This window comes from Bombus affinis, chromosome 11 (assembly GCF_024516045.1).
Source record: "Bombus affinis isolate iyBomAffi1 chromosome 11, iyBomAffi1.2, whole genome shotgun sequence".
NCBI lineage: Eukaryota > Metazoa > Arthropoda > Insecta > Hymenoptera > Apidae > Bombus > Bombus affinis.
This window is the reverse complement of record NC_066354.1, coordinates 8,644,803-8,669,865: the sequence shown is the minus strand read 5'-3', so window position 1 is coordinate 8,669,865 and position 25,063 is coordinate 8,644,803. Positions and strand designations below refer to the sequence as shown.

The 25,063-nt window shown below is 41.0% G+C and overlaps 1 protein-coding gene across 2 annotated transcripts in view; it reads right to left on the bottom strand.

Annotated features, from left to right (window-relative positions):
- The window catches only part of LOC126921859 (uncharacterized), a 116,769-nt gene that overhangs the window by 24,248 nt on the left and 67,458 nt on the right, over positions 1 to 25,063 (bottom strand). The gene's annotated exons all lie outside the window — the stretch shown is intronic.

The following is a 25,063-nucleotide window of genomic DNA, read 5'->3' as shown; positions in this document are numbered from 1 at the left end:
TCGAGAGCAGAGATCAAAGGAACGTTAACTGAAAGGAAAATTATACGAGAAATCGATGGTAAAATTCCTGCTTCCACGAAAGGGAGCGGAAAGTCGGTTTAACCTTTCACACGCCATTTCATATCCGTCGAAATAGAAATTCGGTAATAACATTGCGCGAGCAACAAGGGGAAATCCTCGGATTCCCTTTGAAGAATTCGTAGGATCAAGAGATTAAGAACCTCGGCGTAAGCCTGATCAAATGTGGGATACAGCTCAACTAGAGCTCGTTAGCGTAATGAAAAAACCTTCACCGATGAAAATCCTTGTCACCTGCTACGCTTAATTTACTCAACGACTCTATTCGTTTAAAAGAGCGTTGCACCAGCTGCGCAGCTCTCCTTTTTACGAGCGTGTTTCAGCCAATCGAAACCACTCGAGCTTCGACCGTGAATTATCGACCAATTCACTAACCGAGACTCTCTCGAACCAGAGATTAAAGGCTCTCCATTTTAATGACACGTACAATCAAGGAACGAGCCATTATTCCTTCACATGTTCTTCACTTGCACCTCGATCAGCCTAATTAGCTCGTTATCCACATGAATTCAATTCCAGGACCCATTTTTGTTGTATCATGAACGATCGAGAGTGCTGGTAAATTGAAATCGATCGAACGATTCGGCGTTGTTTCTCCGGAACGTTCGATTCGCCGGACTACGAAATAATGAAAACGCTGACAGAGTCTTTCTTCCTTGACGTATCACGATTGTTCGAACACATCTGTGGAAATCCGTTCTTTGACCGTTGGTCAGTGAATATTCAGTTGGCCGTTCATAATCCTTGGTTGTATGGCTATGCAGTATTTTCTGATCAAAAAGATGGGAAAAGAATTGGCAGGAAGAAACCGAAGGATATTTCGACCTGGTGCGCTTGTTTCTCTGCCTTCAAGAATTCTTCGTGACGTATCCTTGCATGGAGTCCTTGCACCATTGGTCGTTTCACGGTAAATCGATCACCTTTGCAGCTCGATGATGAAATATTTGCGTATAACGTAATGCACGTGAAATTAAAGATGATGGTGTTAAATTATCACTTGGCTGATTAGATTTGACGTCGAGACTGCGTCAAAGTTTTTATATTATTTAGTGAAATATCAGATTAAATTGGCAACGAAGTTTCTGTTCAATATTCGAACTTTCTACCAAACTAGGTAGACCAGGAATGTCGCGTTTCGGAAACTGGTTTGAAAATTCTCAAAACGCGGAGAGGGCGTTGAAAAGTGTCAGTGCCCAGGTGGAACGTGCGTGTGTAGGCACAAGGGAGGCTCTCGTCGAGTAAGAAAGAAGGCAAGGGTGGGAACTGTGAGAACACGCCAGGGAGGAAGGTACTCTCAGTGCTACCTGTTGAGCTACCTATGTGTTCTCGGCAGGCCTCTTTTGTATGGTCATCAAAGCGCCTGGAATAGCTCTTCGTGCTCGTGTTTTTCAAGTCTCCGACGGTGGAACGTGGCCGTGAGCAGAGGCAACCGGACCAACCACTTGAATCCTCGCTATTTCACGCCATCTCGCTGGCATACATGCTCTCGGAACGTTTGTTGCCTCTCTTAAGGGATCGTTGCTTTTGTCACGAATACTTTAAAGCGTAGTTCATTCTCTGGACCAGAGATAATCTTTGTCCCTGTAGCGTGTTCCGTGTAATGTACACGTACTTTAGTGTAAAGTGTACGCTACGTAATATAGCGCGAAGGAAAGTGTAGATCGTAAAGTTCAGTGTGTAAAATATGATAGTCATTTATTAGAGCGTCAGTTATTTCTCCGAACCAATTGAGACCGAGGTGGTTTGGAAAATCGAATTGTTCGATAATGAAACATGCGTGTACTTGCTTAGTTGATAGCTGTAGGAATTAACGTTAAAATTGCTTAACGGATATCAATTAATTCATTTTTAGTAGATATTTTTTCGGATCTTTCGATTAAAATAATCGTTATTTCCGTTCGAATTTTTATACGCGTTTGTCAAATCAGACCATCGCGCTGCACCGCTACGGAATCGTGGAATTTCAGGTTGAATCGATAACGCGACCGTGACGTTTCTTTCCTAAACTAAGCAATTTGCGGAAGAATATGCTCGAAACGAAACTCCGACTTGCCTTCGTGACCGTGCCTCGAGATTCCTCTATCAAGGTTTCTGGACCGAGGTTTCCTGAAAAGTTACCGTTATTTTAAGTAAAAATATTCCCAAGTTTCCAGGAATTTTCAACATGGAGGAAACGCTCCGTCGGGAATGCACGAAACTTCCGACCTCCTGCGTTAACAATCGGAACACAACCACTGTTCAACTTCTAAATTACTGCCGGATTACCATTTTATCTTTATCACGATGAAATTCATATCTTTCGGTGTCGTACGTCTCGGATAAAAGAATCTGTTAATTCCTTCTCCATAAAGAGAACTCTTCGCAAAATCATCTAAATTCTAATTCTCTTGAATCCTATTACTAGATTCCATCTTGTATAATCTAACTTCCGATTTCAGCAAATTAAAGAATTTTAAAGGAGAAGAGAATTTTCGCACGATCTTGGAACTCTCGTCTGAAACGCTTCACATTGAAACTCGACGAACGATCCGTATGTTTTCGTGTACTTGAACCGTGTCGTTAATAATTATTTTTACCCCGGGATCGGCTAAAAATTGATTTTCTCGCGACGCGTGTTAATTGAACGCGAAACGGGTCGTCTGACTCGAACAAGCGCTTATTAAAGCGCAATGGCTTAAAATTCACACCGTGTTACGTTTATTTTCGGTACGGTTGCTCGCGTGAAAACTCCAGTCTGCTCGTAATCCACCAGTTTCTCGTCCGTGAAATTTTATCGCGATAGAGTTCCGATGAGACTTGTTCCAACTGATAATTAAGTAACTGGCTAACTGAATTTTGTTCCTTTTGGAAAGGTGTAAATTGTTAAAAGACCCAGACGAGAGTTAAGAAATCAATACTTAAAGACTGTCACAGGTGAAATTTCATCGCATGTAGATTTCAATCGTAATATAATCAAAATACACGACGCGCTAAATCCACATTGTTCGTGAGAATTAGATCAGTCTATTTACTCGGGGGATGAAACGTTTCTAATTTTGCGGTCGTATAATGTTGACTCGCGTATTTATTATGTTGGTCAACAGCGGTGCGCTTGGTTCCTTGCTGTGGAAGGAACGCAATTATGGCGACAGGGAAAAGGCCGTCGAGGATGGAATGCATTATTCATTTCATCGAGTGACTGTAGAATGGCTTAATCGAAGTTTTACTTAGAAAGAAGAAGAAAAAGGGGAGGATTTTTGTTCGTACGCAGTGCAGAGTAGAATTAACTTATTTTCCTTTCATTATTTATTTGTAACCGTGCAAGTATTCTGGTAATCTCATCGGAGAGCTTTTTAGGCTTTTTTATACGATGGCGTGATTCAAAGTGATTTATTTGCATCGCAGTTGGAACGGTTAATAGCAGTTTCGTTTTACAAGAATAATCGTTCGTATAAAACCGGCAGCTTGGGACCAAACAATTTGCCACGGGAAATAAATTCTACCTGGTTTGTTTCGGTGTGTCGGTGTAATCAATTTTGCATCGTTTGGATTCACTTTTACCTCTTCCTGGTTTACTTTGGAAAATAAATTAGCAACTTTTTTCTGTTGCTCTTCGTCGGAAAGCTTCGCGCTCTTTGGATTTCAACGTATAGAAAATATTAATGGAAGGAGTTCGCGTTCGCGAGACGGTGAAATACTTAAGCTACGGGGAACGAATTTTAAACTCGAGGGCAAAGGTGGAGGCAAAGACACCGTTTAATCGATTTCCTCCTTAACGCGCTGTTCGAAACGTTTTAACCATCCCATCGCGATAGCGGTGCAACAACGATCTTCGTAATCTGGCTGATCCCCGTGGAACGACTTTCAACAAATTCTTTAGCGTTATAAGATTACCTGACAACTATTCGTTTTATGGTCATTAAGGGAAGCGATAGTCGTTAAAGTTTAACTTCCAGAAACTTTTTGAAAAATTAATTGACAAGAATAGAGGTACGTTCGATAATTTTTCTGTTATACACGTACATGTACGTTAAAGCGTAATGTAACGCTGGAGGTCGAAGTACCGAGCGTATCTCCGGAGTAATCGTGTAGAAATGATTCTGGAATTTATTCCGATACAATTGTCTTCGATAGGACTCTCGTTTTACATTCGATTCGATGATCGGACAGTCCTTTGCTGGGAAATTATAAGCCCGCTGCTTGTTTTTCCTCCTGTTCCTAGCACGTTCTACCCGGCAGCTATTTGTATTTTATCCGATTTAACCTCCGAGTACGACTCTGTGACGATACGCGATCGATTTGTCTAACGCATGCACCAGATGTTCGCCTCCTGCAGTTTTACATTTTCCTATTCGTCCACCCGTCCAGGATAACGTTACGAAAAATCGATAAGCGAGCTTTGCAGTCGAGATGCAGATACTCGTGCCAACGGTGAATAAGAAGCCGTAGTTACGATCTGCACGAATCGACATGCATCCTGACAAACGTTGATATATCGGTAAGAAAGACGAATTTTTTAACAAGCATCGATAAAGTTGAGATAATAACTTGATATAGAATTTTTCTACGTCAAGTTGATTCTTTTGGAAGCACCGAAACTACAATATCTGGTTAGAATTCTTTCAATTATCGCGTCGGTTCATACTTTGACCGATATTTACATCTACTCCCTAGCTTTCTCTGTTATCGTATTCTTATTTCTAATATAAAATTAACGCGAATATCGTAATGGCTCGTCATTTATTATTCTAATCCGATATATTCTATTTCTTATTTTTTAAATCGCTCGATCGTGGCGTACATTTTTACTGCGACGCAACAAAGAAATATTATCATCATTCGTTCCTCGTTAAAATTCTTGGTCCATCAAGTTTATTTTCGCTATATTCGCTATCGTATTTTCTGTCTGTTGTTCCGAAACTTTCTTTCGTTTTATAAGCAAATAACAGACGCACAATATTTTTTCCTTTATATTATTTTATCTAACTATGCACGATCCATTTCGTTGCAATAGAACAAAATATTTCCTTAATAATAATATTTCCTTACGAAACGAAAGAAACTTTCGGGACAATCCAACGCATACATTGCTACAAACAGTTGATGTAGCGAAATTTGCCTGCGATTTATTCTATCGCTATCAAAGGTCTCTAGAAACCGGAAGTATTCGCAATTTCGTTTCCGCTCGCAATATTTCCGGGTCGTATCGCGACGCATCGTATTTCCGTCCTTCCCATATATTATAGCGTTGCGCGCGTCGTCCACGAGGATAAAGCGATTGGAAATCGATGAACGAAGCACGAATCTCGTCGAAGCTTTCGAAGGCACGATCTTCCATGGTATTGTAAATCAACGTGGCACGGCCGAAAGTGGCGGCTCGTTGCGATATACAGCTCGGCCAATTTTTCCCCTCGAGCGCCCACCAACACGGCCAACAACCGCTATTTCGACAAGCAACGTTGGATACGTAACGGGCTTAGCCTGAATTTATAATTTCGTGCAGTCGATCCGCATTCATTGCTCCCTGCGAGGTATTCAATTTAAAGAAACGAAGAAACAAAGAACAAGAAGATCGTGTCGAATATATTTAAGTTTCCCGAGACGAAAGCAAATTAGAAAAATACTTGTAAAAAGACGGTGGATTTTGATGTATTTATAGGAAATATTTTACAGCAGATAGGAAACTATGTAAAATACCCAATATATTGGGTTGGCAACTAAGTGATCGCGGATTTTGTCAATACTATCTAATGATAAAACCCGCAATCGTAGATACTCGTTACGATATTTAGTAATTTTCCATGTAGTTTCCATTTTTTCAATTACGTTCGTAAAGATATGAATTCGCATAAATATTCGTAGTTTACTTGTGAATAATGTTATTCGGATAATCGAGGGTCTACAGTTTCCCGAACGAAACTCGTATTTCTGTAGTCGAGAATAATCGATACCGTGATTATCTGGTCGGAAGTTATGCATTAAAATTAGATAGTATGCGTGAGGGGTCGATTGCGTGTGCGTGATTCTGTAGAGATGCTTGAAACGTAATTTCGTAATTAGCGTAATTACTTTTTAGGAGTACGTTCTCTTCTGTTTTTTAATTTCTGTTTCTAACGAACGATTACAGGTGAAAGTTGAGAAAGCTGAGAAGCGTATCGTACGTAGTTTCCTGGGGAGGATTCGTACCGAAAGCTGTTCGTCGTAAAATTACAGGAGCTCGGAGTTTTTGAAAATTTTATGACGCCACGGGAGCTCTGGAAGCCTGGCCGCGTAACGTAATTACGAAATTCGGGTCGAGCTTGAATATCGCTGAAATATTTATTACACGCTGTGATTTCGGTAATCAGATACCGAAAACTTGCTATAATTTAGCGTGCGAACTATTTCGTTCCTGAAGTTCCTCGACGAAATAACGAACGAATAATGTTTCCGCGAGAACCAAATTTTCGCTGATACGAAAAACCTGTCAAAAAATTTCTCACCTCTTTCCTTTCCTTTCCTTTCTTTTCTCTGTCGCTCGATAACGCTCGAAAGAATACGTTAATCGAAGGAGAGAAGTTTATCGTAACGAAAAAAAAAGCTAAAGTTTCTGGTTCTTTTTCAGTCATATTCGTACGACCGGCAGGAGATCCAGGCCACGTTCGTCCATTTTACTCCGCTATTTTCGAATAATCCGGAATCTTTTCCAGGTTTTATGAGACGATCAAGGAGATTTCCTCGCGGCTCGGTATAGCGGCTTCGGGAATAGGAAACAATCGATGAAAATCCTTAGATATCGATGGAAAGGGGAAACTCGATTCTGTCGACTGTTCCTTTAAAAAAATGAAACCGTTCGCAGACGATGTTTGAAGAAATCAGCTCGTAAATCCGATTGCCTTCGATGACGAGAAAAGTAATCTTCAAAGCGATGCAAAATCGTAGAACCATTGCCGATTGATAATAATTTTAAATGAAATAACATTATGGAATATCGTAAAAATTATAATTTAACAAATTTTTCCAACTCGTAATCGTCATAAATCGACAAGGTTTCGACTCCCCTAAACGACGTATCACTTTGCACGATTCAATCTATAAAATTGAAAGGATCGGAAGTAGGAGTTGTTCGTTTTGCCGAGAAGAAACGAAGCATGGTGTATACGCTTCGTTTCGTGGCATCTGTTCGAGTCCTCCGCGACGTCTTACCAGCGACGAGGATCTTCCACTTCGGTATCCACGTCTCGAGCACTCTCTGTCTTTGCATCGAGGTTATTCTCGGCACGACGTTGGCCTAGACATCCGAACAACCGTTCAAATCTTCCGCTTCACGGTTTTTCTCGCTCTACGTTCCTCTTTCCACGACAGAAAAAACATCTTGTTACGCTTCGTAGCTCGAGAGAAGCCACCTTCCAAGTAAAACAAGGAACACGCCTCCACTCACTTCGTAGTTATTACTGTTTTCTTATTTACGCAGTCGGCACACTGTCTTACGAGCTCCCTTTTCGTCGCGAGAATTGATAGCCAGAAAAACGACATCCAGACGTTCCGCCGTTCTGAATGTTTTACAGCGCTTCCGTTTTTTCACGCCATGAATAAGAGAAATGAGGGCAACAAGTTGGCGAAGAGAACTCCAAGCCTCTCAGGCTCTTTTCGAGGATTTAAGAAGCTAAGTTTTATTCCAGGAGAATACCGCTGGTGTAAAATGCTGCTTGTTTACGTAGGTGAAAGTAAGAGGCAGAGAACAGCACGTCGGTTATTCCATATTCACTAGATCGCGATTTTAAATTCGCCCGAGAAACATGTTTCCTCGTATTTTTCATTTCTTGCGGATCACTTGCCGCAGTTATCGCTTTATAGCTGTAACATGTTATTACGTATTCTTGCTGGTCTTCTCGCCGATTTATATTTCTGAATTGGCTGCGCTCGGTCTGGTAATGTCGTGGTAATGTCGGAAGACACTGCTAGGAGGAGGTTGAATTAGGTTCGAGTTAGGATTTTACTCGTCCAGCCAAAATTAATTTTGCGTAGATTAAATTTCGATTACGATTCGACTCATCCACGCCGGATCAACTGATCGCGCCTGATCTATGTACGTAAGGAATCTTTGAATTTCACAGAAGCTTGAAACGCTGCAGAGAGTGAATTTTCAGGAAAATACAACCGTCGCAACGATTTAATTTCGAAGCAACTTAATTCACGAAAGAAAGGGACATCCGAAAGAATACACAGAAGGGTCGAGTGTACTTTAGTTGTTATCGAGCAACGGGTACCTCGTAGCTACAGGAACGTGCCGCGCTGCTATGGACCGATCTCGGACACGGGACAACCCGATAAGCATCGTTAACGTCGTTATTCGTAGTTGGCGGGCCTGGAACGGCTAATTAACTTTGCCGGACTCGCTTTGTTCGTTGTTCGTAACACCGATGGCCCAACTTGAAAGACAGCTCCACCGTGTAAATTGCACTGCCAATTAATATGCCGAGCTGCACACACGGAGGTGGCTCGCTTTAAAACCGATATACTCGTCACGCCACCTCCGTTCAGGCTTCTACCCCTGCAGCCTCGTCTCGCCTTCTATCGGCGATTACTTTTTTACCTTTGTTTTTACCATAGAGATCGAGCAACTTTCGGGCACGTCGTTGAAAAAGTCAGAGGTCAAAGCCGATAAAACACTGGTAGTTCGTTGACTTGCATCGGCGATAGTTCTCTCTATTCTCAGTGCTAATTACACTTAGTTCTTGGCAGTGTAACAATTCCTGTCGTGAACGACGTAAATCATATAAAAGCAAGATTTTTAAAGACAAGAAGATATATCTGATTTTATAAATTGCAATATATCAGTAAATCTGGAACTTTCCGATGAAGTTTCCTTCGTTCTCTCATTTAGATAACTCAATTTAGATAACTAAACACGAAGTCGTTGTTGCACCTCTGCACGCAACAAGAAGTTGGAGCTTAAATACAGATTGATGTTTGTGATTGGTTTTTTGGTATGGAACCAGCGTTTAGGAGACGCGGATGAGGAAAATTCATGGAGCAGAGGGAAAACAGGAGCGAGCGCCGATCGAACCGATTGCTCGAACGATGGATTGGACAGCACTTTTGATAGAATTCAAAACGTTCAATCGTCGATGGCATTCGTGGCCCGCTTGTTCGTTTCGTGCCTTCAGTCGACGCTCCATTGTTTTCACAAATATTTATTTTCGCCACGTTTTCGTTGCTGCGATTTCGCCCGAACAATGCGCCACACTGTTTTATGTTCTGTGCGTCGATACTATTAACGATACCTTGGGAATGCTTCGAGGGGAAAAGAGCAACGGACCTTTATTATTTCGCAGTCTATACGGAGAGAAACACACGTCAAGTCTATTTTTGTCTACTTGGTTTCTGATATCGCAAAAGAACGATACCTTATTATTACGTTGTTGAAAATGGAAAATAATCATCGACGTGTCTTTCAAAAATGTCGAAGCTCTTAAAAGTGTTTTTTAAATAGCAATTCTTTAAATTAATTAATTAATTAATCATTATTAATTTAAATTTTGACTAATTTTAATATTAGAAATACGTTATTCCATTATTTGCAGAACGACGTCAAGCTGAATTACGCTAATGCAGTTTGGTCTGGACCATCTAAGATTCTCTTCGTAGCCTTTGGGTGATTTTGAACTAGACTAATAACTCGTCGTGGGACGCCTTGGGAAATTGCAAGGACATCGTAGCATGCGAGCAGCTTAGTTTTAATTAATCATAAAGTAGACATACATACGTAGGCTGTAATCTACGATTTATGGTATCCTCGTAATTATGTAATCTTCGCAAGATCTCTATGTAACCATCGTGTGAGAGATAGATGGTGCGTAGTATATCTTTATTTTTAAATTTTGCGTTCAAGTATCAGTTTTAACTCTCAGTTTGGACAGTGAACGTGGGATGCGTGCGTCTTAGTATTTAAGATAAATATACGCTAATAAATTATTAGCATCCGCCGTGGAATGCCACGGGTTATGAAATATCAAGGAACGTACGCGTTTTAGTTTTCATTAATTTTAAAATAAATTTATCTAGGCCAAGTGGATCGCGAGCGCTTTTTCTGCAAAGATACGCCGTCTAAGAGCGAGAAGTTGAAAGCTTCTTTATCAAATCTTTTTAAATATTAAATCATCAAATAGGCCAGTTGAACGGTACAAAGGCTGTCGGTAGAGCTGCGAGCTAATGTACTTCAGTTTGAGCAGGTTTTAGTGCTAAGATCTCGATTAAGTTAATTTTAAATCTCGTTATAGGACGGCTGGAACGGCGAGGCACTTATTCCTTGTTTTAGATTTTATTGTTAGTTTTAGACCATAGTTCTAACGCTTCATTTTAAGTCTCAGCCTTAAGTTGCTTTGTTACTTTTAAGCTTTACTTTGAAGTCTTAGATTTAAGTTGCGCCGTTAATTTTGAGTTCTAGGCGGCTATAGAACGTTGCTGCGCGCGAGTCGATTGTTAATTTTTCGTAGCCAAGCTGTCGTTCGATCAACTTTCAGGAGAACGCATAATCTTAATAAATATGTGTGTGAGTTTTAGTTTTAAGCCGTTTGTTTTAAGCCTTAGTCTTAGCATATTGATGAAGATCAAGTACTCGATTGGTAAACGTATCTATCCATAGCAGCAAGATTTTGATGATCTTTCGCTCTTTTCGTCGATATTTGGCGTTTCGCACTGGACGCGAGTAGTCTGTTTGGGTTATCGATAATTGAATATCGATAAATTGATAATTCTACTTGATAATATATTTTTCTATACTTCTATACTTAGATTCTATACTTGATAATATATCGTAGTATCGTAACTACTATAATTAGTTTATCAATGATAAGTAGATCGAACAGGTATTAATTGAACAGAAAATAATGTTTGTTAAACATGAACTAATCGCAGCAAACGTATAATAATTAACACAACTAAGTAATTAATCAACGACTCTCATCAACGCAATCCGCACTCTTTGACATGTCAACTGGTACTGCTGTTAATTCGTTTATTGTCCTCTTAGCAACTTCTTGTCTTTTGTCTTAGCCTCACTACGTACATGCTCAGCAATCGCTTGTTTATAATCCGCACAACACCCCCCAGGCCCCTCATCCATGATACTACAATATAAGCGATAATTGATTTGAGAATACAAAGAGGAAAATTGCGGCTGTAAAGTTCACGTTCTTATGTTTCAGATACATGAAATTACAATTTTGTTTGAAACTAATTAAATCAATCATTTATTCTACATATTAACTTTGATTTTGATAGCGTGTAATATCTGCCGAAAATTTATTTATTATTGTAAAAGGATAGAATTACGTGCTTCGTTGCGATTGTGGGATATCCTGTTCTATGTTCTATCTATAATTTCATACAAGATTTTAATTTTAATTCGAACCGATACTATAGCGAATCGATAAGGTCGCAGGCGATAGGAAAATGGTATGGGGTGTCAGATGGGCCCGAAAACCTGGCACTCGAAAAAGCATTGAATGTCACGTCTACTCCTGTAGCACGTTTGTAACAGAACACTGGTATTTGCAACGTCGATAATTGTTCGTGAAAATGACGACGAAACCTGATGGAAAAGCTACTGAAAGGTCGTCAGCAGGGTAGAACGAAGGGAAACGGGGTCGAAATGCGGTTCGCTTGGCCTGCAGAATCTCGTTCGCGGCGTTCTTTCCTGTGTTCGCCGCGGGCTATTCTCTTTGAGTTGCGGAGAAGGAAGCGGCGAGCTTTCAAAGCGGTCCGCGAGAATAGACGGAGATCGTAGCAGCCGGAATTATAATAAATAAGTCCGCGAGGACGACCCTGGTCGTCTTTGGAAACGACTTCAGAAATACTCGTGTTCATCCACCTACCAAATGAATATTCCCATTTCGACGGTATTCCACCGGACGATTGCTTCGTTTCACGTTTACGATCTTCTTAGAATTCTGCATCGTGTAACCACTAGACACGGTCGAGTCTCCGTTTCCTTTTTTCATTTATGTATCCCTGTCGCGATTATTTTCTCGCTTGCAGACAGTTTCTCGGATATTTTCGCGCATGTAAAGTTAGCATTAATCGGGTTAAAGCGAATAGAATTTATTAGTATAGATAGCTGGAAATATAGACGAAGCGAGAAACGGTTCGTTTATTTATGGAAACAATTTTTCGATACAGAGAATAAACTTTTTTCTTTTCGAAAGAGACGAACGCTAATTTAATTCCCCGTGTTTTTCCCTTTTTCTTTTTCTTTTTTTTTTTTTTTAGACGACGAAATTGATAAATGAATATAATAAAGCGGCCTTCACTAATTTGTCTTCTGACAAGTTAATCGTGGAGATGTATCAGGTCTGTAAGTATGAAACCGGAATTTGCTTATAGATGGCCCTAGCTAATGTAGTTATACAATAAACGTGTATTTTCTATACAAAAATTCCGGTTTCATATTTACATACCTGGTAACCGATATTTTGTATTTATTAATGCGATTAACTCCCAACAAATGAATTATAAGGTTTCGTCCGACGAGATCGTTGAATTTTATGTTGAAATTAAAGCGTTATTATTAGCGAGATCAGGGGTACGGAATAATTAACGCACACACGAGAGCCACTTTCAGAGGGATCGGTATTAATCGTCCGGTCGAGTATTTCGCGTTAATATACCGAGGTCACGAGGTCTTTCGTGTCACGATGGAAAAAAAAGGGAGGAGAAAAGAGATAAAAAAAAATGAACGAAGAGGAGATTTCGTTTGAGGACGATACGAAAAAAGGGAAGGAGATTATTTATTAAAGCGTGACCTCGGTTGGTCGGTTTGAGTCAGAGGATTTTTTTGGTGAGGAACCTTTTAATAAGCTGCAGCGTATTATAGTTAACGATGATGACACGGTCAACCAGAAGGAGATTGCATATAATGCAACAGCTTTCGCCCGATAATATTTGAAGAATTCAGAGGAGAAACGATACGAGTGGAAAAAGATCCGTAATTTGAAGAAACCGTGATTAAAATTGAACTTTAACGAGGCATTCAGATGTAAAATAAAATATTTCAAACGAAGCATTTTCTGCGATATTTAGCAAGCGAAGCAAATCTTCGTTTCTTCAACTGTGTTTATAAAGATATGAATTTGCATAAGCAGTCTACACGCTACTGTACGTATTCCTGGGATATCTTTAAATCACCGATAATCATTTCATCGACACGATTTCACCGGCACCGAGTTCGTCGACAATGTTTTATCACTAACGATCGTTTCACCTACGTCGTCTTTTGCCGACGATCATTATACTTACCGCCGTACGTTATCATTGATTATACATTGTGCACCTGTGCCTATACATTCGTTTCCGCGTATAAAAAAATAAACAAGTATAATACAAGTATAATAACTGTTGGTGAAAGACGATATCGGTGAAACGATGGATCGTCGATGATTTAAAAATGGTTTAAAAATGTCCAAGAAAATCCAAAAATAAACAAATACAGATCTTACGTATCGTTTGCCGTATTTATTTCGTCTTTTGGCCTCTTCTCGATTCTGATCGTTCAACAATTTTTTGCTCGTTCATAAAGTTACGTTTAAATTCTTTACGCCGATTATTCGAATAGATGTTACCGCGAAATGTTAAGGTAGAAAGAAGCTGGTTTACGTTTCGTCGAGCGATTATTAAAACACACCCACGCATTATCAAGGACACATTGTGGCGAGGGTTTACCTTCGTGGAAGCGTAATTAATGTCGTAATTAAATGAATACTTAAGGGGAATCCCGCCTCGAAATTTAAGCGAGGTCACGTCGACGAATGGCCGTAGTTTATCGGATGAAAAATTCACAGAGGAAAATCTATTTTACGGTTTTTATTGCGAATCGCCTGCACTTTACTGGCATCGTTCTAGACGACTCGTACGTACATACGCGTATGGTGTACACGGTGTACCTATTAGTCATAGACGCTACAGGGATTAACCGAGTGGTAATACAATTAACGCGACGTGCAATTAGGTAGATCCACGAGTTAAGCTGTAATTCAGTTAATGCAAGAATGGTGAATTATCGTGTAAACTAATTTACGACAGCAAACGTTCGAAGTGGAAAACGCAGATGCATCGTGAACGCAGGAATATCGTGACAATGGAATTCATTTGGTTTATTCGCGTATAGATAAATTGCAAATATCGTTGGTCCAAGTAAATTGCGTAATTTTACATGTAAAAAGACCAAAAGTTATCTTTAAGCCGGACGATAGAGCTTTACATTTGCCGGATTAAACGAGGGTTGAAAGCCGGACAATGTCTGCTGCTAGTGGAGAAAACTTTTTGTAATTTAGCGTTGCCGGAGCGGACATTCGTGCCAGTGGACTCGTTAACTTCCGCAATTAAGAAATATGTATGTCGCCCGAGCATTTGCGTTAAACAACCGGAACATTTACGTAAAGCGGAAATCTCGCGGGTGTCCGTGATTTTTCTCCGCCACTTTTCTCCACCTTTAACCTTTGCTCCTTTTCCTAAATACCTTAGAACCGAAATCCATCTGGAACAAGATTTCAATTTTTCCAAGTTTCGATCGAGATCCTGGACGACCTAAATCGCATAAGTTCGAAACACCTTTTTCCCGTGAATTCTTTCCGTCTGTTCGCGAATTTATTTATTCGCCAATGCGTTTACTGTTACTGTTCGAGTGGTCTTTAAAAGTGAAAGGGAGGGACGTCGGAGATAAAAGTGGAAGGAAAACTTTGAATTCAATGGGAGAGAAATTTGACACGTTCCCGAACAAGAGAAGACGTTGTTATCTCGGAACAGCGAATTGCGCGCGAAGTATGACGCGTACTGCAGGCGAATCTATTTAACCGCTTCTGTTGCTCGTAACAGGGCGATGCCTGTTTAAAAAGCGAAACACGCCGCGAGTACTTCGGACGTAAAAACACGTTTCTCCGCATTGACGTAACGTTCAACCCCTTTATTCTCGTCGTGCTCCGTTCCGAAGCGAAATACGCCGCGTGAAAAACAGTTTACCCCCTTTTTTTTCTGTAGCAACCATTATAGCAACGTTTGCGCGAATATTTCTAGCCATATCATCGACCATGATGAAATATTCTTCTCGTAGGTCTTTGAGCTTGATTGGCTGGCTTGTTCAGCAACTTCGTGCTACCTTTTATGGTCGGTATATTTTGTCGTGTATTTCGTAGATTTCGAATTTATTTTCAACCCTGTACACCCTTGCATAATTATATTTATCAAAACTGTATATACGTTCGTCGTTTCATAACGACAGGAGGAAAAACGAAGCTGAAGCTTCGTAGCTTAGTAGCTTGGAAGACCGTGACGATTCTGTCGCGGGATATTTAATTAATTTCGCCTTTTGTTCTTTTCTTAAGGGGACTACCTTGGCGACTTTGCGGCGCAAGTTAAAACGGGAGCAGATGCACACAACAAGTCCCTCGAGATGTCTGGAAAGCGGAATCGAGTATTCGGGAGAATGGTAGCATAGCGCGATGAGAGTAGGAGGACACGGAGAATTTCAAAGGGGTGGAAAATGTAGTAAAATAAACTAGCTGCAGGCGACACGGTTGAAATCGAACAGCGGACCCGCACGTAGGCTACGCGGAGTAGATTGAAAGGAATTTAATTCACGAGTCTTCGGTACGGTTTGATCCTCTCACTCGCATCGATCCTCCCTTTTTCATTTCTCCACATTAAACTTTCAAAGGGTGATATTGATCGGGCCGCTTTCAGGGAGAATACCGTTTCGATAATAATAAGATCGCCTATGTTCGAATATCAAAAGGCTCGACGTTCCATGCAATCGCGTTTGACGTTGTATTAGTTGAGTTTCAATCGTGTCAATTTTGCAAGTCTTTCATTGTTAAATTTTAATTAACTCCGTGAAGCTTCGTTTATACGTAGCGAAACTCAAACGTACGTAGCAGCTTCCACTGCAGTCTTAAAAACACCAAGTTTACACGTGAAAATCCATCCTGACAGTCTGAAATTCTAAAAGTCAAATCTTCAAAATAGAAGCTCTACGAAGTGTGCTTCAACTTTCTTTCAATCGCTAGCTCTTCCTCCTGTCAACGATTTTTCCTTCCGTCGTAATCGTCCCGTTTTACCGTATGCGCGTTTAAAGATCCTTTGACGAGCAACTTTTCGAAACGTTTCAATTTGATAGGAACGGCATGAAGTCGTTTCATTTTCCAATACCAACACACACTGTGCGTGAAGTGGTTATAATGTACACGGTGCGAGCAAACTGGTTGGTTGGCTTCTTTGAAACGAAGTCGAACGTATACCGTCGTTCATTGAAAACAAGCTTCGCCTGGAAACTCGATAAGCAACTGTTCTTTTTTTCCAACTGCTTCTCGCGAAAATCTCCTGCCTCGTTCGTGCGTCAACGATGTATCCATTGAAGGAGAACCGCAATGTTCGCTTGCGTGGGAAAAAACTGGGGAACGTGCTTCTTTTGTAGACTGACGTTTGATGGATGCTGTCGTTTGCTTTGCGTCAAACGCATCGCTTTTTACCCAGACGAAAGGCAAGCGATTTTTAATTGATATCTGATTGGATAAAAAGGAGAGGAAGAAACGGTAATGATATTTTCATCGACAGGTTGACGCGCGTCGGAGGAAGATTAACGCGCGAACCGAAGTATACAATGCAAAAAATTCGATCGTATCTGATGGAAGATACCAAAACGACAATTGCAGGATTTCTAGCTGAATGGTTGTCGCTCTTTCTCGCGCCGGTTTTTACACGTCCGATGTAAAACATTTATTTCCAGATGAAAGAAACGATAGACGTCTCGGACGCTTTGAAAGCAAGAACGAAAATGCGAATCGTTCGTGTTTTCGTGCATTTTTTCTCTATGAATAAACTCTGCCTCGATCAGAATTCAACGCCAACAGTGAAAAACGACGGAATTTTCCAGTTTCTTAAAAAATATGGTTCGAATCAGAGATACAGAATATGGCGTGCAAGGTTTTAAATTCTAAAGTTTATAATTCAAATATTATAAAATTTAAGAAATTCTATAGATCTATGTTCATGGAATGATAACTGTTATATGAAAATATTCCAGCGACCCAATAATTTTTTCACCAATGAAACAAAGCAAAAATACGCGAACACGTGTATATATCTTTCTGTGTAAACAAGTGACCGTGTCGTTCGTTATGGCATTTACAGCTGTTTTTAAGCGCGGGGCATCTATAATTTTGGAAATACTATATGTTACAGGCTCGCGGGATCTGTCGATATGCAAGTTACACTCGGGAATCGTGTGTTTGCTGTTAATTCATTCGTTGTAATTTATTCATTATTCGATTTATTTCTGTCTCCATTTATTTCTCTTGTTTTTCTTTCTGTCTGGCTCACTCGTCTCTCAAAGTCCAATGTTTTTAACATGGTCTTTTCTACGAACTTTCTTTTTTACGAGAGAAACAACTTTATTCACTTGGCTATTTCAACACCGTGCGCGGACTTATTCACCGAAATGGAGGTTCGATCGATAAAACGCGTCATCGAACAAATTCGTTTATTCCGGCGAACTTGTGTCTTCTCTAGTTTCGTCATACAGGGTGTGGTATTTGCGTACCCGACAATAAACGAAACAGACATCGAGGAAAAACGTCGCACCACGTTGTCTTTCTCGGATTTAACGCTCTGTCCTTATTACGGTCGAAGATTACGCTATGATTCAACCGTAACGTTCGTGTCGAGATATAAAATCTTCGAATCACCGTTTCGCAGAACCCATGAAAACTCACAGAGAAGCGAGTAGCACGTGATGCACGATACCAATGTATCTACCCTTGACCCAGCCACTGGCACGTAAATCGAGGATGAAGCAACTCGTACGGAAGACGCGCGAAGTTCAGTTCGAGCGGACGTTAATGTCACCGCGTAATTTTTATGAGCCTCTTTATGAACTGGAAAAATCAGCTGGAAAAGTCGATGTTTTTTTTTTATCCCGAATGCAACCAACGAAGAGGATGACAGTCGAGAGCCTCTCCTTTATCTCTCGTTCGTACGATTTCGCGTTTTCGTTGATGTTCGGTCTTCTACACAAATTACGTAAGTCTTGGAGAAACTGAAGATCCTTTTACGTAACACCAGATCATTAAGAGCGAGTTTGCCTTTCCACGAAGAATCTTTCGATTCGTTGATTTGCAAACATCTTCTCTGCGTAATATCGTTATAGCATATTTTTCTTTTTGAACCATCTCTCGATCGATATCTCGATGTCGTCTTTGCTAAAATACAGTAGCATCCTCTTTTCATTGACATTACGTGTTTTTATTCTCGACAGCTTGTTATTTATTTCTCCTTTTTTTATTAGAATTGTAGACGTTTAGGTATACGACTGCGTTGCATGTAACAATATAAATAAGGAGAATGGACGATTCCCAGATCCTTTGCTTCGAGGATCCGACGTTTCTGCCACGAAGAAAACGCGATAACAACACGATAGCAAATGGGAGAAGTAATCGTGGGTGCTCAGGTGAAAAACGCATCGACCAATTTCAAAGTAATCGCGAGAGAAATCCCATCGGGTGATCGGTGACGATCTTTCCTAGAAGCCCTTGTTCAATCGTCCAACCGATTTACCACTGCGTCACGTCCGCCGTTTATTGGTTTTGAAAGCAGCGAAACGAATCCTCCGTTTTGATGGAACTTGTCTTTTCTTTCCCCCTGCATCGTAATTACGATCGAACGAGAACCCAGCACGATCGACCTCATAATTCTTAAGAAATCTTCGATTCTCCCCACGAGATCTGTAACCGAAGCAGCAGGCACTGCGTTTGAACTTTCAAACTTTATTTCAGTTCAGCGAAGCGGAACGAAACGTTCTTCGACGAATTTTCACAGGATCATACTGCATATTTATGAGGAATTATGTTTATGAAATGATAACTAAAGAATAGAAGAAAAAATACGAGCGACGATACTTAAAAACATAGGAGACAATCTCGTAGCCGTAACATTAGGCTAACTTATACGCACATTTGGCTATTTTTAAACGAAGACTCGTCGTTATTCGCGATTATTACGTTCGATGGATTTACTGGCATCGTAAAAGGATCGAAAGAGGTGGTGATCTAAGCGGATAGAGCCATAAAACGCCATATTAGTTGGCCTGACATTGCAAACGTAAAAACGTTGCTTTTAAACAAGCCAGTTGGCGATCTTTTTGTTTCCTTAGAATGGCACCCATTACTTTTTCTAGAACCTTGCAGGCCATCGTATACTACGGTAACGAGACATCAAGAGTCGCGGTTTTTTATCAACTTTTATCATCCCTTCGTTAACTCCAAAGATAGCACGCTCTCCGCCATCGTACCCGATGGAACGAGTGGGATAAAAATAAGAAGCGAGAAAGAAAATAGAGAAACAGGAATAAAGTAAAAGGAAAGAGGATGGTGGTGTTATCGTTCGTTAGAAAAATGTTATTATCGCACGCGACGCGGTGGTTCACGACACGGCGACAACCTACGACATAATAAGGTTCCGCGCTCTACCTGAAAATCGATTCCTCCCCCTTCACGGATGAACGCCTTTTTACACGGCCACGTTCTTTACATCGTTCGCTTTGTAAGTTACGCATCGGCTACAAAATATGCTAATTAAATACGGTTTTAATTAAATTACGATCGGCGTTCAACGACCAACGTATCGTTCGTCATCCGTAATTCGCGAAAATTTAATTAAACGTTTAACCATTCGCGAAGGTCGAGTTTTGCCCGACTTGTGCCCGGGTCACAGTTGCTTCCGTGGATATTTTACCAGCGTGCGTGTATTTCGCGGTTCCGACGAAGCTTCACAGCTTCTGCGCCGTATGCAGTTATTAAATTGATGCTTTTTGATGTTGGCCGAAGAAAGACGCCGTTAACGAGATTTAGGATTTGGATGGGGCAACTAATCTTTGTTAATTTGTAGCAGCGACCAGTCTTTGCGACTGGAAAAGCGAAATATATCAAATCCTACACACTTTTAGTAGCACGTTGCAGTAACTTGAGAAATATCCGCTGGAAAGTTCATAATGTAACGAGTATGATATCACCTTCTTCTATTCTTCTAGGTAGCCGTAAATTTCTCAACAATTCTGTAATAATATCTACGCAACGAAATTACCATCGTACCATAGTCGCAAATCTTAGAGAAAGCCTGGCGTAAATTAGGTGAAAAGTCGTGAACTTTAAGCAGGGTTTAAGAAAGAAGGATGATGACAGGGACGAAAACGAAGACGAGAAATCCGTTTACACACTCACGATCTTAGAGGCTGTGTGTGTGTGTACTTGGAGGGTTACGCGAGGACGCAAAGATCTTTGAAGCTAAAGAGACATCCAAGAATGAGAAACCGAAGATGTCTAGAAAGTCTCGAAGAAGTCTGAGAGGAGAAAGTTCGAGAAAACAACAGAAAAGCTGTCTCTTAAAAAGCATGGTCGTTAAGACGTTATATCGGTAGCGTAAATACCACGAAGCAAAAAGATCGGATCGGATTGGAATTTATTTACATTGCGCAAGTGGAATAGATTATCGAAGACACGGAATGTTTGTCGATCATAGAGTTCGTTAACTGAACGTCAGTACTACCGAGCTTAACAAAGTGCGAAGAAATTAGAGCAATCGTGCTTTTTATTAGCGTCCGGTAATAAAACGTGAGTTCCAAACCTAATTTTTCAGCTGATCGAACAATTCCAAAATTTACACGATCACCGTCGCAAAACATTTGACGAGTTTCCATCGATAATCTCCGCTGTTAACGAACGATCCCGACGCCTGAGCTTCGCCTCGATGTTTCGTCGACAGTTTTCTTCAAATTTTTCTACGAATTTTCTCACTCGTCCGAGAATCCGATTCCATGTTACTCGAGTGTTCACGTTCCCTACGAAGATATTTCGCTGGCGAAGCCCTGGTCGCTTTCTTCAAAAGCCTCCCACCAGCTTTTACTCTGCATTCTCTAATTGATCTTTCGCTTCTCTTTTCTTTTTTTCTTTTTTCATTCGAATTCATTCCCAAAGCTGCTAGCTCTTCAAGAGCTTCTCCGTTCTTGAAACAGAGCTTTCAAACGTCGCCTCCGCTCGAGATCGTTGCCAGCGCTTTATACCACGCTCCAACTGCTTCTCTTAAATTTGATCGATTTCATCCTCCTTCGTATTATTCCATGAAAATTCGTTCCAACTTAGTTCCGACGAAACTTTTACAACTGTAAGGTTTATGGACTGGTCGACTTCTTTAGAACGTTTAGCGTCTCTTTTATGACTTTTCTTGGTAGCGTCGGATCTCCGTCAACTTTGACTCACAATAGACAGATCCAAGGGTAGTTTCTTAGAATTTTTATTATCGCTTCTTGTATGGCCGCTTTTTTAGAAGAAGAATGAGATCTCGGTAGCGGCCTTGCCTTCTCCACGAAAATGAAAGCCGAAAATTGTGAAAAGTTCGCGATAAAAGGGTGGACGTTGCGAGATCAAAAGACGCGTTCCCACGAGTCCAGCCTCGGAGCTCTTCGTTAAAGAAGAAAGGCTAAAGTGAATCGTCAGGAACGAGGATCGTGAAAAGTATTGAATTTTGTTAATTAAAACGTTTCGCCTCCGTTCATCACGAGGTTTATTTCATTTAGTTTTTCCTTCTTCCATCGATAATTCGATTTATAATTCCTCGATTCCGCTACGATTCATCGATCTTCCTCATCCACGCGATTACTGCGTATCTATCTTCGATTAATAATTCCTTCTGCAAAGTTCAAAGGCGCGATCGAACGCCATCCATCAACTTGAATTCACTTTCAACTTCTCCATCCCGTCGTCTCTAACTCCGTTTAGCCGACTCTAAATCCTGTCCCATCTTCATAACTGTACTCGATCGCCAAAGCCGCAAATAATCGGTCAAATCTACTTTGCCTATAATAAATTCCAACCGAAGGATCCAAGCGAAAATTGGCAGTTTCGAACTTGTCGATTCTCCGTTAAAATATATCGCTTGCCTTTCCCATTCTTTTTTCGCTGAAACGCTATAAATGCAGAGCGGGTAACCCGCAGTACGCAAGAAGTTATATAATAGAAATTCATCGACTCTTCCTATTACGTGCGGTGACATTTTATTCAAATATCTGAAATTTCATTCGAATAAACCGTTTTATATAAATAACCGTTTTATTTTATATTAACATCGTCATTCTAACTTTCCACGCATAAGGCTTTTCCGCTTTTTCGCAACTCAGTTCATACCGGTGCATCGACGCGACAATTTTCTAACTGTGATTTACGAAAACTTGTTGTACGTGTAAATGGAAGTATATCGATAGCCTCCTGGTAATCGTAGAATCGATATGAAACCTTGTTACTATGCTTATCTATATTAAATTTCACATCTGTTCGAATATTCCTTCGAACGGTAAAAATTCTTCCTATGGCACGACGAGAAAATCAAGTCGAATTCGATACATTTTTCTTTCAGTATGATTTGTCGTTGAATGCACGGGTTCGTTGGCAGGTGAATTTCTCGCGAAACGCACACCTGCGCACTGCGTATGTACCTGCATCTGTGTGTACAGACTCGGTCAGGTGAGTATTGATCGTGGCGGATGTGCAGGGACGAGCAGGCAAGAACGGACGAATATAAGCGGGCCGGCAATGCCCGGGCGGAAGAGAAGCGAGCAGGAAAAAGGAGCGTGATTCGCTGGTCGCTGGGTTCACAGACGGAAATCCAGGCCACTCGGCCTCTTCGAGTGTCATGTCGGAGCAACAGGCGCGCCGATCCTCCTTCGGATCGGTTCTCTTCTCGTCGTATCCTTTCTCACCGAGATCTCGTCCTCTTCCTTGTTTTCGGCTGGAAAAAATGGCAGGCAAAATGCCTTTCTTTTCCGAGTAAAATTTCAAGTTTGTAACTATGGCACTACGCTGTGCAAAGCAGTTAGCTGTTTGAACGAAGTGAAGGAAAGTTCCGTTTTGCAAAAGTATTTCGTATCTACGAGAACTCAATGTCACACGTGAGTTCTTTCGCGTTGTGTTCAATGATCTAAGAAAACACGAAAGAAATGGCTATAATAAATTGGCAAGTTTGGCACACTTACTTCACGTCTTAAGTGAGACGAGAAAGGAAAGGATCGGGGAAATCACGCGAAACAAAAGGCAGGATAAAAAGGAAGTGAGTGATCAAGAGGGTCTAACGCGTTCTTTAGATACGTAGGAAGCTGTTGGCCTTGGTAAAATGTCTTACTCGATTGTTATGTGAACTGGAGGGGCGACTGAACAGTTGTAACTCATGTGGAAAACGCGGAAGATGGATGCTAGGACCTTCGAAGAAGGGATTTTCGGATCCAAGATGGAAGGTGATAGAAAGTTACGCCATAAAGGGCCACAGAATTGTTTCGTGGAAAAAAGGAACTCGCAAAAGGATCGTTTCGTTCTAGGAATCACTCGTCTATGAGGAATTCCATCACGAGTCGGACGTTTCTAAATGATTTATTTCGGTAAAGAGCTACGAGAGACTTAACCGCAATTTCGAAACTGGTCGCAGCTGACCCTGGGCAAGTTAAGGTATCGATTTCGAAGTTACGTAGTCGGGAGACACTGAATAAAAGGATCAAGGTTATGCTACTAATGCGTCGCAACGACGTTTCGGGTCAGCAACGCTGCTAAGTATAGTCGCGATCACCGAGCACGCGATAGTCTTTCTTCTTTTTATTTCATTCTTTTTCTGGCTTTCGTAATCGCTCGTCGGTTCCTAACTCTTCCTGCTTTTACACGATTTTACATGCTGATTTATCCCAGGTTTATGAAACTAAAATTATTATTATTATAGGAGGATGATGATTATCGTTTCGAAGAAACAATGGGCTCAGCTTGCAACGAGAAAACACTTCGATCCAGGTACAGCAACATTTTACCTTCTATAATATACCACCACCTGGTGTCTCGCAGATGTGGTCGTAGCAGAAACGTGGAATTTTCGAAGAATTTTCTACCAAGATCATAGCATCATTAGTAAGCGATCAAGAGTTAAACAGACTGTATCGGTTGTCCTCAACTGTTGCACTGGATCAAGGCAGTCGTAAATTGCAGCAACAGGCGATCAAGCTATTTGTCTGACCCAGACCATACAATACTACTTGGAGCATTTTATTTCTTATTCGTGCAACTCCCTATCGTTGGTCATACCGTTTCTCTCCTAGTGCATGATATATATCGTTTAGTTTACGGTACATGTAACAGAAGATACATAACTTATGATAATATGATAAAATGAAGAATAGGATATCTTTTGGGTATATGTTCGCTACATCGATAAATCCAACAGCACGAGCTTCGAACCGTTTCAAACTGGCTTCCGCTCGATCCAGTCATTCTCAAAACACATTCAAATACGTGTATCCAGTTGAACGTTTGTCCTTACTCTCAAACGCTTGGTCCTTCCGCGTGTTCTTAACTCTCGGAGCTCAGTCACAAACTATACCTTACTTCGATCGCTGCTCAAACTTCACACGTCCTACTTCTACCCCAACGTACCACCGATATTTCCTCTTTGGAACACCAAAACTCCATGCTCGTCGAAACTAAATCCTCCATTCGCAGAGGCAAATGCAGTCATCAGCCCTCTGAACGTGACACGGTAATGCAACCACGCGGGGCCATTTCTTGCTTCCGCGGTCTGCTAGGCTTTCAGAGTGAAATTGACCGCGGAGAATTTCGACGACGGGCGAAGCTCGTTCCCACGAGAAACGTATTCGCAATCTCCTTTTCATTTACGTATTTTCGTCACAGTATATGGGAACGTTACTACACTTTACAAACTCGTGGACATACGTTCGATGTGTTAAAGCTCAAGCACAGAACACAGTCACGTAGCTCGGTTTCTCGAGGCTCTTGCGCGACCTTGACACGTGTCACTCACTCGTGTCGCGTATTCGCATTCCGCGGACCTGCGCGACCCTCTTGAATTAAACATGCGGAATCGCAGCTAAAGACTGTGCGGACGGTCGGGCGCAACTGTGAAATTAAATCGCTGCTGCGTGGCTGACGATCCGCTA